The following is a 10,814-nucleotide window of genomic DNA, read 5'->3' on the forward strand; positions in this document are numbered from 1 at the left end:
ATGGCTTTCTACGAAGAAAGGACATCTCATCCTTAGCTTGCTTGTCCCGGGCCGCTACAAAGTAAAAAATATGGACTTGTATCTTCGTCCATTAGTCGATGAGCTTAAGATTTTGTGGGAGGAGGGGGTCACTGTGCAAGATATGAGCAGGCGCGATGGTCGGTGGTCAGCTAACATTCGAGCCATTCTCATGTGGACGATGCATGACTTTCCAGGATTGGGAGAGTGCTCAAGTGAGCAGACCTTTGTTCTCGCTGGTAATATCTATATTTTATTTCTTTCAATCAAGTATTCACTAGGTCGTGGCTCGCCTTACAGGTCTAGTTACCTCAGCTTATCATGCATGTCCATTGTGTGGGCCACAGTTAGACTCCCGAAGGTCACGAACCATGAAGAAGATGGTATATCAAGGACACGCCGCTTTCTTGCCGGAGGATCATGAACTCAGGGAAGGTTTTCTTTGACGACCTCCAACACGTATGAACGTTGCAAGCTGGTATAAGCTGAAAATGGTAAACTCAGAATCACATCCAAATGGAATGCGACGGTTCTCAGTTTTCTACGAGTTGCCATATTGGACCCACTTACAGGTCAACCACTTGTTGGATCCCATGCATATTTTCAAGAATGTGGGCAGCTTGCTATGGGACCACATCACAGGAAAGAGAGACACTATAGGGTTACGAATGGATTTAAAGGAGGTAGGTAAGATGGAGGCGCTTTGGCTGCAGTCGAGTGCTGAAGGGGAAGTGTAGCTTCCTCACGCTCCCTGGGTTTTGTCTACCAAAGAAGAGCACATTGTGAAGCAAGTAATCAAGTCTATCCGCACTCCGACGGGTATGATGCGTTCTCTCAAGTCCGCATTTTCTAAAGATGACCAAATGTCTGGGCTAAAATCCCATGATTGGCATAAGATATGTCAGGTTTGTGAACAGAATGGATTTTAATTAGCGTGGACATTTTTCAATTTGAAAAGTGGCCATTATTCATAATGCTTTCTCATTTGTGGCAGTTTGTCCTACCGATCGCGATCGCAGGATGCCTTACTCCAGAAATTCGCGGCGCCATTGACAAGTTTTCGACTTTGGTGCAATGGATCTCACATAAAGAGATTAAAACGTCCTCTATTGAATCCGCAAGGCGGGGAGCACTTGAGACGGTCTGTCTCTTTGAGAAATACCTGCCCACTAGCATGCTCACGATACAAGTTCACCTTCTTGTGCATCTTGTGGACGAAGTGGAGATTGTTGGACCTGTCCATACGCGATGGATGTTCTTCCTGGAGCGCTTCATGAAAACCCTGAAAGGCTTTGTGCGATAACGAGCTCGTCCAGAAGGTAGCATGGCAGAAGGTTGGTTGGTGTCAGAGGCATTAGTGCATATCTCACAATGGCTACCAACGGTGGAACCAGACAATGAAATGCTATGGACGCTGAAGGACGATGATAGGCTGACTGGAGATGTGGTGGTTGGAAATGGGGTAGAAAAAAGAATGGATGCCTCAATGGAAGAGAAGGTGAATCGCTTTTGTATGTTGCACCATGCCTCCATGGAGACGTGGCTCGCCAAGTACCAGATTGCAAGGTAAGATTGTGAGGAAACGCGAGCTGAATTCTGACACAGTATGCGTCACCGACCGATTCGATATCCCGAAGGCATGGAGGAGATGTCACGGTTTATGTCAACACGATGGTTGCATGGAGCCTTGACCACAGCATCTAGCGAAGGGACAGAGGTCTCAATGGAGGAGCGGGAGTTCTCGAGGGGATGTAGTCCAAAGGTAATGAGGGGTTTAGAATGTGTCGTATCTAAATTTGCTTGCTACATCTAATTTGAGTGTTTCAATGTACAGTACAAAATATATAGTGTAGCGTGGTCACGCGGACGGCATTTTCGGGTGGAGCGTATTGACAAAATGCGCTCCACAATGGACTGTGGTGTCATGGCAAGGTTTGAGCAAGAGAGCCGGCGACGAGCAACGGATCCAAACACGGTTGTGGATGAGATGGAGTATTTTGAGAACTTGCAAAGTATTATTACGGTGGATTACCGTAGCTTCTCCATGATACTATTCGATGTGCAATGGTTCAAAGTGGTACTTGGAGGAGTTGAAGCAACAGTTTGACGAGGTCCATCTAGATTTCTTGAAATAGATTCCGAAAAAAAATGGACGGATTTGCGCGATACCTTTGTATTGCCGGCCCATTGTGAACATGTGCAAATAGTCATTTGCTTGCTAATTGTAATACGACATCGTTTATATCACAATGGTTTGAACTCGCTTTGTAAGTGTTTGTGAACAGGTAATCTTCTATCCAAACCCCCAACAACCTCGATGGTGGTATGTTATACCTTCAACTATTGAGGTATCGAGCTCCACTCGTGATACGCCAGGGTAACCGTTGTGTATTTATGTCACCGAGATGCGGTTGGTACACCGCCCATGAATAATAGCTAGATGACAACTATCCTTATCTACTCTAGTTCGTGGCTCAGTTAGTATGCCACCTTAGTTAGTTGAGTTTGGTTTGAGACCCATATATAGGGTTCTTCTATTTCTATATATGTGAGTTCTTTTTGGCTTACACAACTAAGAAGAGGAAAACTGTTTTCAGCCTCCATCCTTGTGTGTATTCCCCCATTGTGCAAGCAAGAAAGCTACGAGTGAGACTCCTTCCTTCTCTCCCACAATCTTGACATGGTATCAGAGCCTTGTTCGTGGTAAGAAGCTCAAGAAAGCAAGCCAAGCTCGCATGTTCTGGTAAGAGAAGCAGTGTTGCTTTCATTTTCTATTTTGGGAGCAGATCTCTACAGGTAGCACAGCCGAAAATTGCAAGAGTGCATTGTCTCAGGTTGAGACGCCCTTCGCGGTGAAGCAAGAGAACAGTATATGCTGCGGGTAAAGGCTTTAGCCCTTGGCGACCCTGTTTTTTTTATTTGAGGCCATTTCAAGGCCTGTTTTGGAGGCGGAAGTTTTCTGCACGCACTCAGAAAAAGGCCCAGTTTTATGCTGTGCGACCACTGTTCTACAGGTCGGTGAAAAGTTACTGTAGAAATTGCATCGTACGCCTGTGCGCAGAGACATTGGGAGTTACAGAATCATCATTGTTGCCTGTTGATGCAAAATCGTCACTAGAAAGTGACTATGTGGTCAAATACCACTTTCGTCAGTTTTGCAGATTAGCCCTTGTGAGGCTGAAGCTGTGTTCTTTGCAGTGACAGAATTTTTTTTGGAGTGTTCTGTAATGGCGTCTGATTCTCTCTCACAGATTGTCACTGAAAAGCTTGACAAGAACAACCTCCAAGCATGGAAGTTTAGAATGACGAATTTCCTTATGGGAAAAGGATATTGGGAATTTGTTGCAGGAAATGAAGAAGAACCAGTTCCTCCTGATGTTCCCAATCAACAGTAAATGCAGGCATTTAAAGCATGGCATGAGAGAGCCAGGAAAGTTATGTACTGACTGTCTATCAGCATTTCAGACTCTATGATTGTGCATATTCAAGATGCAAGTACGCCAAAGGAGGCATGGGATACTTTGTCAAAAATGTATAGCACAAATACGCAAGCCAGGAAAATGCAGCTCAAGCAAGAGTTGTATAATGTGCAAAGAGAAAATATGAGCATCAATGACTACCACATGAAGATGAAGAAGATTGCAGATGCACTTGCTTCCATTGGGTCGCCAGTGGAAGATGATGATTTAGTTTCTGTGACCTTGAATGGTCTAGGAAAGGATTATGCACAGTTCTGAACATCCATTTCCGTCCATGAAAGATTTCCTGCTTTTGAGGAGTTGATTGCTCTTCTAATTTCTGAGGAGCAGAGAAATGATGGTGCATCTTCTTCAGCAGGAACTTCAAAAGAAGCTGTCTTCTACTCAAATGCTGGAAGAGGTAGAGGCAGAGGTAGAGGAGGCCGATCTGGAGGCCATGGTAGAAATCAGAATATGCAGCAAACTCAAGAAAACCAGTCCTATGGAGGAGGACGTGGTAACTCTAGAGGCAGGGGGAGCCAAAGAGGTCGTGGTGGATGGCAAAGAGGCCAAAATGCAAACAGCAATGTTGAATGCTACTACTGTAGTAAAATGGGTCATATGGCTAAAGACTGCTATAAAAAGCAGAATGACATCATGAATGGAAAACTGCAACAAGGGAATTATGCATCTTCTAGTAGACAGGGTGATGACAAAAATGAGCATTTGTTTATGGTGCAGCACATGAACAATTCTGTGATAAGTGCAGAAGAAAGCAATGATGTATGGTATGTTGACTCAGGTGCATCAAACCACATGACAGGTCATGTAGAATGGATGGAGGATGCAAGGAAAATGAAAAAACCAGGATTTGTGGAGACTGATGATGATACTGCACATCCTATTGTGCAGATTGGAAAAATTCCTTTGTCTATGCAGGATGGGAAAAAGAAATACCTGTCCGATGTATTTCATGTCCCGAATATCACCAAGAATCTGGTTTCTGTTGGTCAAATGGTTGAGCAAGGCTTGCAGGTCATATTTAATCCTCATGGATGCTTTGTTGAGGATATGAAAAACAAAGGTCACTTGATAGCAAAAGGAAAGAAGAAGGGCAGAATGTTTACGTTGGATGCAAACATGTCTGAATTGAGTGCAGCAATGTTTGCACATGGGACTAATGTAGTTGCAGATATTGATATCTGGCATAAACGCATTGGTCATGTTAATGTACAGCGACTTAAATCAATGCAGGCCCAAAAAATTGTTGCAGGATTGCCTAAATTCAAGGTTGCAGAAATGCATAAGGTATGTGAAGCCGGTCAGTTTGGAAAATAGGCAAGGAAACCATTTTCTAGACATGTTCCAGAGAGTGAGAATCCATTGAAATTAATCCACTCTGATGTGTGGACTACTAAAGCTGCATCTCTTGGAAGTTGTTATTATTTTGTCACTTTTATTGATGACTATAGCATAAAAGTTTGGGTGTATTTTATGAAAAAGAAAAGTGAAGTTTTTGGGCATTTCAAAACTCTTAAAGCTATGGTTGAAAAAGAAACAGGCCTGTAAATAAAATGCCTAAGGTCAGATGGAGGGGGAGAGTACCTCTCAAATGAGTTTGCAAGGTTCCTGCAGGAGCATGGCATAAAGCAGCAATATTCATGCAGTCATACCCCACAACAAAATGGAATTGCAGAAAGGAAAAATAGGCATATTGGAGAGGTATCTCGTCCCATGCTCAACGAAAAAGACTTGCCAGATTTTTACTGGGCTGAAGCAGTTGCTACAGCAGTCTATATAATGAACAGGACTCCCACTGTAGCAATACATGGGATGACTCCAGAGGATAGATATACTGGTAGGAAACCAGATATTTCTCATTTGAAAATTTTTTGTTGCATTGCCTATGTACATGTGCCAGATGAGTTGAGATCCAAGTTGGATCCAAAAGCTAAGAAGTGCATCTTTATTGGTTACTCTCTGCAGCAAAAAGGGTATAGATGCTATAACCCTTCTACTCGTAAGTTTACACTGAGCAGAGATGTTGTTTTTTATGAGATGAGTAGCTGGTATAAACTAGTAAATGTGATTGATGATGTAAATGCACAAAATAGTAATGCTGCACACAATTCACAGCAGCAGTCACAAAATATTAGTCACAAAATATTAGTGGACCTGGAGCGTCCTCTAGCAGTGGTTCACATTCTTCGCCATGGACAGGCAGATTGAGATTAGGAGAATCTTCTCAAAGCAATGCAGATAGTGGTATGCAGGTATCACGAAAAGGAAAAGAGAAAGTTGATCAGCCCATGTTTGATGTGAATGCAGGTCACTCTTATGTGGATGGTGAATCCAATGATTCAAAACAGAGCATTGATGATGAGTTGGGTATTCCTTCTATTGTTACACCTGGAGTAAGGAAGACCAGGGATGTTTTGAGAGCACTTGGGAGTGAACCTATTTTGCGGAGCTCTACGAGAGCTAGGTATCCTGTGGATAGGCTGAAATATGATGGATTTATAGCCATTCACTATGCATATATGGTCAAAGTGATACAGGAACCAGAACCCACTTCTTTTGAGCAAGCCATGGGAAAAGAAAAATGGGAGAAAGCCATGGATGAAGAAATGGATGCCTTGGAAGCAAATGCTACATGGGAATTGGTACCTTTGCCTAAAGGTAAGAATGCAATTGGCTGTAAGTGGGTTTATAAGGTGAAGCACAATGCAGATGGTTCTGTGAATAGATACAAGGCAAGATTAGTAGTCAAGGGGTATGCACAAACATATGGCATTGACTATGAAGAAACATTCAGTCCGGTTGCAAGGATGGCAACCATAAGAGCAGTCATTGCTATGGCTGCATCAAAGGGATGGTCTTTACATCAGATGGATGTAAAGAATGCCTTCTTGCATGGTGATTTGCAAGAAGAGGTCTATATAAAGCAGCTACCAGGTTATGTGCATGCTATTCATCCTGAGTTTGTTTACAGGTTGAAGAAAGCCTTGTATGGCTTGAAGCAAGCACCTAGAGCATGGTCTGACAAGATAGGACAATATCTTGTCACTATTGGCTTTCAGATTTCCAAGGCAGATTTCTCACTTTATGTGAGAAAAACAGAGAAATGTATTATGCTACTTGTCATTTATGTTGATGATTTGATTATGACAGGTGACAGTGATGAAGATATCCTTCATGTGAAAATGCTATTGAAGCAGAAGTTTGAGATGAAGGATTTGGGAGAGCTGTGTTATTTCTTGGGCATTGAGGTGATTAGATCACCAAGTGGGATACAGCTCTTGCAAAGGCAGTATGGATTGGACATGCTGTCCCAATATGGGATGACAGGCTGTAAGCCTATTTCAGTTCCTTTGGAGTAGAATGTGAAGCTGAGCGCAGATGCAGGTGAGCTTCTGGAAGACCCTACTATGTACAGACGCATAGTAGGAAGCTTGATTTATATGACTATTACCAGGCCAGATTTGAGCTATGCTATTGGATTGGTAAGTTAGTTTATGCAGGCTCCAAGGAAACCGCATTTGGATGCGGCTAGATGCATATTCAGGTATGTGAAGTCCACATTGCAGTATGGACTATTTTATGAGACTGGGGTTCAGATACAGTTGCATGGATACACTGATGCTGATTGGGCTGGTAGCATTTCTGATAGACGATCTACCAGTGGATATGTGTTCTCTTTTGGGAGTGTTGTAGTCACTTGGAGCAGCAAGGAACATCCTACAGTTGCCTTGTCGAGCACAGAGGCTGAGTACAGGGGTGCAGCAATGGCTGCATATGAGGTTGCTTGGTTGCATAAGCTACTTTATGATATGCATCAGTCTACAAATGGGCCAGTTGTCATTTATTGTGACAACATGAGTAGTATACACTTGGCAAATAACCCAGTCTATCATGCTAGAACAAAGCACATTGAGGTACATTATCACTATGTGCGGGAGAGGGTTTTACTAAGTCTTATTGATCTAGTTTATGTCAGCACAGAGGATCAGGTAGCTGACATATTCACGAAGGCATTGGGCGCAGAGAAGCTACGCAAGTTCAGAGACCTGCTTGGTGTGCAGGAATTGGGATTGAGCTCGAGGGGGAGTGTTGAGATATCGAGCTCCACTCGTGATATGCCAAGGTGACCGTTGTGTATTTATGTCACCGACTTGTCATTCTACTCTAGTTCGTGGCTCAGTTAGTATGCCACCTTAGTTAGTTGAGTTTGGTTTGAGACCCATATATAGGGTTCTTCTATTTCTATGTATGTGGGTTCTTTTTTGCTTACACAACTAAGAAGAGAAAACTGTTTTCAGCCTCCATCCTTGTGTGTATTCCCCCATTGTGCAAGCAAGAAAGCTACGAGTAAGACTCCTTCCTTCTCTCCCACAATCTTGGCATCAACTCCTCGAGGTGCAAGAGTATATGATCAAAGCGATGTTCCAGGCATAGATGAAGAAAATATGTAAATAGAGGGGTCGATATTACAAGGGGCGAAGGCCACCGCAAGCTTGGAGCCCGCATCGGCTAACAATGATGGAAATACAGAAGTCGTAGAATTTTTTAAGAACGAGGCAGACTCGTTCTTTTGTGGTGACATGTCTATCGACCTTCCAGTGTATGCAGAGTTGTGTCAGGAGATTAACATGGGACCATAGAATACTTCATTCTTGGAGAATTTTATTACTCAATTCGTTGTTTAGATCTTCCATAAAGGTAGATAAGATATGCATTTTAAGAGGGATTTTTCAAAAATGATTTATATTACTGTGCTTTGTATAGTTTAAATTGATTATTCTAACATCATTTTTTATCTGTGCAGGTGACATTTTCAAGATGAGTCGAGGGACGAGCGGTGAGGAGTTTCAGGACATAATGGCATGCATGTCTCCAGATCAGCTCGCGAGATTCAGAGAGATGGTAGACCAGGAGCTGTCTCGTTCTTCGTCAGGGCGCTCTGATAGATCTGCTTCAGCGCGATCAGATGCTTCAACTTCGAGCAGACGATCTCAACGCTCATGACTTGGGCCAGAGAGAGGGATTGCATGAGAATCAGGGGGGTGCTGCTGTGGAGACACGGACGTGGTGTCTCCGTCTCGTCGTTCCGCTGGAGCTGCGTCACCTCCAGGATTTGTCACACCTGTGGGGACGTCTACTCTAGTTACTCCGGTTTTTGCGCAGCCGTCGGTAGGTGGCATGCCTTTTGGTGGCACTCCCTTTGGTGGCACCCCTTTGAGTGGCACTCCGGGAGAGAATACCCCCGTCAGTACACCGGATGTACAAGGGTCTCCTGGATATGCCCAAGAGCGTGGATGGAGATGGGAGAGGGCCCATCTTAGGCAGACTCCTAGGGGTTATGGATACCTAGTGGATAGTAGGTCAGGAGCCATCATCATGAATGATGAGGGGAGGAGGGTGATGGCTCGTATGAGGGAGTTGTGCCAACAAGTTTTTCGGCACAACGTCCTGGATCATTGGAGGAACATACCAGAGGGGAGCAAGGACTACATAGTAGCATCCTTGCATGAGGAGTTTCCGGTGCCAGCCGCAGTAGATAGATTCTCTACGGGCTGGATGATGGATTGCATGCGTGCATACATGTCACATAGACGATCCGACGCACGCAATGCAATCAAGAGTGGGGCTCCAAAGCCCGAGTGGTTAGATGCAGACGATTGGCGCCGACTAAGGGAGGAGGCTACAGATTCGCCAGGACGTTGGAGTCAACAGTCGGGAGGCGGCGAGGGCACGAATCGAGGCCAGAGCAATGCATCATCTTAGGAGTGGCGGCCACAGGACATATTTGGAGGACTTTGTAAGTTTCTCTTTTGTTTTTCTTATTTGTTTTTTTGAAATATTCTTTGTACTGACAATCATGTTTCAGGGCATTTTGTTTTCTTTGCAGCACTCCATTACAAATCGCGATCCGCAAGGCCTTGAGACTCGATATGCAGAGAGGCACGGTCTCAGGGCATTGATCGACCGATTGTATAGACATGGCGGCCCTGTAAGTCACTCATCTTTCTTGTCCGTAGTTACTATGAGATATTTAAATGCATTATTGTATGGTGGATTGATATGTTGTTTCTTTTTCTGCAGAATCCGTTTGATGCTCCTTTGTGGCGGGACGAGCTTTCGGGGGACGAGGATTTGTAGCTCGCCCTTGGATCCTTAGAGCTCACACACCTTTAGTTTTTAGTCGCCTGATCTATGTAGACATTTTCTATATATTAGTGATATCGTTTCATGATTGTACCAATCGCATTTTATGCGATCATGTGTTTATTTCATGTATCAGCTTTATGATTTCAGTATACATTGCTGCCCTGCCATTAAAAAAAATTTTCTCTGTTACCATCGCTATTGGCGTCGCTATTAGCGTCGCAAATTCTTTGGTTGTGTTGCTATCTGCGTTGCAAATGCGACGCAAATAGCGACGCAAATAGTGACGCATATAGCGACGATTCTATGGCGTCGTCAATAACGACGCTTTTTATGACGACGGGGGCAAATTTTGTTGTTTGTATTTTCGTCGCTTTAAACGTCGGTATAAGGTCTATATCTTGTAGTGAAAGCATTTATGGTATTGACCATGCCAAATACCATAATATTGCATCTTGGCCTCTTTTGTAATGTGGATGCCTTTGTGAGAACTAAGTTGGATTCTATTTGCTCCTATTAAGGGCTTATCTTATATGAGGGAAACTTCCACAATAGTCAGCCACAATAGTCAGATTCATGGATTTAACATAAGCACTTGAGCCTTGGATGTAAATAAATGCTCATCTACAAATAACATATGCAATTGTACGATAAAACACAGACTGATAACTTAGGACATAATTACGGTTAGGGTAGCTCAAAGACAATGAAAACTAAAGAAGATAATGAATATATTAATGTAATAATATATGATGCTCAATGGAGCAAACACACTATCCAAATGTGAAATTTGACCCTTGAACTCTTGTGCCTTAAGGACAAGGTAAAGAGTATGAGCAAGAGAGTGTATCAAATCTCAAAATGCAACAAATAGCCTCTAGAGATGTCAACCAATAGGAAATACAACTCAAAAGTGACTAGCAAAGCAATCGAGGACGAAATCAACAAAACATTTATTCGATGATGTGGAAGCTATGGGCGATAGGCCAAAACAAAAAAACACAAGTCGGGATTATTGATGACACCAATAGTAGTTGGCAAGAACAAAAGAGGACAAATGGAAGCCGGAACATGATATATATTGGTCAATGCAATTATTTTGGTGATGAAAGCAGGTTGGAAATAGTCACCAACAATAGCAATGAGTTGGATAGCAAGTGCCTGATGATGAAT

General features: G+C 43.2%; 1 long non-coding RNA gene across 1 annotated transcript; it reads left to right on the top strand.

The window, feature by feature from the left end:
• Positions 1-9,259: 9,259 nt before the first annotated feature.
• LOC148024490 (uncharacterized) lies at positions 9,260-9,697 on the top strand. Its single transcript, XR_015693277.1, has 3 exons — positions 9,260-9,294; positions 9,385-9,486; positions 9,579-9,697. It is a non-coding gene; the product is annotated as an uncharacterized LOC148024490 (long non-coding RNA).
• The last annotated feature ends 1,117 nt before the right edge of the window (positions 9,698-10,814 follow it).

The sequence above is a fragment of the Lygodium microphyllum genome, chromosome 15 (assembly GCF_053477565.2).
Source record: "Lygodium microphyllum isolate KBCC chromosome 15, Lygodium_microphyllum_v1.1.10, whole genome shotgun sequence".
Taxonomy (NCBI): domain Eukaryota; kingdom Viridiplantae; phylum Streptophyta; class Polypodiopsida; order Schizaeales; family Lygodiaceae; genus Lygodium; species Lygodium microphyllum.